The sequence below is a fragment of the Spodoptera frugiperda genome, chromosome 9 (genome assembly GCF_023101765.2).
Source record: "Spodoptera frugiperda isolate SF20-4 chromosome 9, AGI-APGP_CSIRO_Sfru_2.0, whole genome shotgun sequence".
NCBI lineage: Eukaryota > Metazoa > Arthropoda > Insecta > Lepidoptera > Noctuidae > Spodoptera > Spodoptera frugiperda.
Genome location: NC_064220.1, coordinates 7,106,687 through 7,110,606, shown reverse-complemented (window position 1 = coordinate 7,110,606; position 3,920 = coordinate 7,106,687). Strand labels below are relative to the sequence as shown.

At 35.6% G+C, this 3,920-nt stretch overlaps 1 long non-coding RNA gene across 1 annotated transcript; it reads right to left on the bottom strand.

The window, feature by feature from the left end:
• Window positions 1–200: 200 nt before the first annotated feature.
• Window positions 201–1,688, bottom strand: LOC118274663 (uncharacterized). Its single transcript, XR_007705606.1, has 3 exons — window positions 1,101–1,688; window positions 418–1,020; window positions 201–344 (listed from the first exon to the last, which is right to left on the bottom strand). It is a non-coding gene; the product is annotated as an uncharacterized LOC118274663 (long non-coding RNA).
• Window positions 1,689–3,920: the final 2,232 nt, after the last annotated feature.

The window sequence follows — 3,920 nt, the reverse complement described above, 5'->3', positions numbered from 1 at the left end:
GAGTAAAGGATACTAAATACTAACGGTCTTACTAATAAACATTTATACAAGCTGTATACACGCTGTATACACGTGTTATAGCATATTCATTACTAATAATCAATGTATAGGGGTTGTCATCTTATACACCCGTTATAACAGTTGTATAAGTGTATGTCATTTTACACAATCCTTATTCAGTCAAATAAGCTTGTTTAGCGTGTGAATAACCAACAAATAACTTATTGTCGTGGTTTATCTCGTAATATATTTTAATTTAGTGGTTATGATGGATTATTTCGAATATCTGCGCCATTTTAATATTCTTGAGTTGGACAATGAGGAACGACCAAGAAAGACAAAACCTTATAAAACACGTATTGATTTCTTTTCTTTCGAAAAAGATGAATGTAAACGTAAATACAGGTTTACTAAAACCTTATAAAACACGTATTTGATGCCTTTTTTTCGAAGAAGATGAATGTAAAGGTAAATACAGGTTTACTAAGAGATATGTCAGAGAAGTGGTGGACTTGATCCGAGAAGACATAGAACAAACAAAGAAGGTTGGCTGGCGGCTTCTTTGTGGAGCTTCAAGTTTGTGTAGCTCTCAGGGTATGGGCGCAGTAAGAAGTACAAGACGATGCAACCAACATACATGGCAAGAGTCAAAAATCAAACATTTACTTCCTCTTGCTGTACTGTAAATTCTTTAAATGTCTGAAACTGGTAATCAGCCACCATTTCATCAACAACAGAGTCAGGCATCATACGATATTACTGGACAAATTGCAAGACAATTGTTTATAAGAACACAGTTTTAACAAACATTTCCTTAAAATAAAAGAACAAGTTTATACTGAGAATGTATTTTATTTATTTGAGTTTCTAGTCAAATATTTTGTTATTTTAAATTTCTTAGCTCTTGTTCAGCTCGCGTCCACTCATAGGCTTCTAGCATGTGTTTCTTTGTTACCTCATTTTCAGTCTACGACAGTTCTCATTGAGTACTTGATTTCTTATCATCTACTCATCCTTATGCTGAAACAAATAGGTAGTAATTTAAAAAAATATATAGTTTTGAGAATTAACTGGACTAGAATTTGGTAAATAATACTTACTTTACACCTAATCACAAGGGATCCCAATTAGTAGCACGCTTCCTCTTCTTTGCTACGATACAAACGACTCCATTTCCCATTATTATCAATAATAAAATGAATGCATAAGAAATATAAATACGAAAAACAACACGACCTGGGTTTGTATTTATCTTATTACATTTCTTGCGAAAAATGACATTTGACGTTTCAAAGCGCGTTCAAAACATGTTCTTCTTTATAGATGACATTTTACTGATTGGAAAATGTTAAATAATATAATTTAAATATCTACACGTATGTATACTGAAAATATTTTGTAATAAACAGAAATAGTTCATTTCTTATTTTCTAGTCACTGGTAAATAAAATCATGTAAATATGAAAGAAAAATAGAAATAGAAAATGTGGTGTTTTTTACGTTTTATGGTTTCGGAACACTTCTCAAAATGTTACCAGCGGTTAGTGTTATAACAATTAAATAGTTACTCAAGGCTTATACACTGTTTATTAGTAAAGTAGTGTATATCTAGCTATTCACGCCTTATTCATTGAATAAGTAATTAGACGTTAAACAGTTGTTTAACATATTTTTATTAGTAAGACCGTAAGCATACAGCCATCTCGCGAGTTTATGAGTAGTTAACTCATTAACCGGCAGTACTCTTATAATTCAGGCACATTCAACTAAATGCAAATAATTGTATAGTTTATACCAAAACAGAAAAAATCGAATGTCGATTTTCAAGGGTGATATATCGATTCAGTGAATCGACACAGTACTTCATATCGATTTAAAAAATCGATATTTTCTGCTCGAAAAATCGATTCTTCGATTAATCGATCTCAGATCGCCATCCCTACGTTATTTGCTTCACCAAGCTGCCTGATGCGTCGATGCTCATGATTCCATAGGGGTCTTCCTTCATAAACTTATTGGGATGGTCTCTATTCAGCTTTCGTTAAAGAGATCTTCTGCTCTCGATTTTTTTCACCTGTCCACCAGGACTGCTTCCAAGAATGGCTCTTTGGACGGAGGAAACGGCAGATACGCTGTTAAATGAAACCAACAAACTGAACATCGTCCTTGATAGCCCCGTCTCAATGAATAATTTATTATTTACCAATTTGGCAATAACACTGTTGAAGCGTTCAACCGTGTTTGTGTCCACGTTTTCTATGTGACTACGGGCGTTACCTGCTAATGTAGCGATGATAGCGTTGATCCGGAAGAAGAAGATTGAATTTTGATATTATGCTTTTAACAGATTTTTTCTTTCTACACCGTAAACCAATTTGTTTCGAAACAGACGTCTGTGCTTTACTATTTAGCACCAAATTATTATTTGCAATTTTCGTTATCAGGTAGGTATCTTTCTTTATTATTTACACAATTTTTGTAAGTTATCTTCAAAGATGCTTCGAGGATTGAAATCCTCGAAGACATTTCTGGCTTTCATTTTTAGTAATTCAGTCTCAAGCTTCTTTTTTTGATCCGTTACGTGGTTTTGTAGTCGATATATTTTTTTATCTTGCAGTTTCGTTAGCTCGTTCTTAATAAGCAATTCGACGTTTTGCTTTGTTTTATTCTGCTTTCTACTGATTTAATACCTCGTATTGCCGCCGCGGGCTCTTATTAGGGCTTAAATAGGTCTATCATTTCCTGGGGCAAATTGGCCTACTCTTCAATTAACGCTAATTTTAATTCCTCCACATCCCTAGGAGGTGGAGTCCTCTCCCGTACTTTCCGTCCAGTCATGTCCCAGACATACTCTATCGGGTTCATGTCCGGGGATCGTGCTGGTCAGTCCATTTGGGTAATTCCAATATCATTTAAATAATCGCGAACCACGCAAGCAGTGTGCGACCGTGCGTTATCGTGCACAAGTAGGATCCAGGATCTCGGTAATGTACCTGTGTGCAGTCAGAGAACCGCCTTCAATAATGACCAATGCTGTTGGCTTGATGGTACCGTTCTCCCCGATACCTCCACATCCTTACCCTCCCATCGATGAAATTAACACAAAATCGGCTTCCGTCAGAGAATAAAACACAACCCCATTCATCGGATCAATCTTTGTGCTGACGAGCGAACGCTAATCTTGCGACTCGGTGACTACCAAGTTTGGGCGCTTTTGCTCGCACGTACGACTTTCAACCAAATTCATTTAACCTTCTTCTCACTGTTCGTTCACTTACACGCTCTTCTTCTAAATGTTTCGGGTCTGCACACCCGAAACATTTAGAAGAAGAGCGTAATGTTTGACCACGCACACTGGGGCAGTATATATGACGGCCGTACCCAAAACTCAAATTTTATCAGAAAATAAGTGTTCACGCGCAAAACATAATAAAAACTACTTTTGAGTGATCGTATTGTTTATAATTCTTGTTCCAGCATATTCAGTACATCAGAATCAAAGTTTTTTTTTTCATAATTAGGTAATCTTCGATTAAGACTGATAATTGGATCGGAAGAAATGAACAAACGATTAACTATATCGGTAAGGTTGTCAGTTCTTGATGTTTTACTTGCAAAATTTTCTCGATAGGACTTAAAGTCTTTATTACGGGCTTCTTGAGCCTCCTCACTCAGCATTCCTATAGGCAGTAATGCATGGTTAACAATTTCAGCACTGTGGATCAATAGTTTGTGAAGTGTCGGTGTCATAGGCATCCAAGGGTAAAGATCAACATATAATTGAGCTGTATCCAAACAATATTGCTGAAACTTCTCTATACTAATTTGGAAACCACTGGAAATAGTCTGCAATATCATATAAATACGTCTTATAAGTTCTTCATCAATGTTAGTAATACTTGAAGAAACTTTGAAATTTT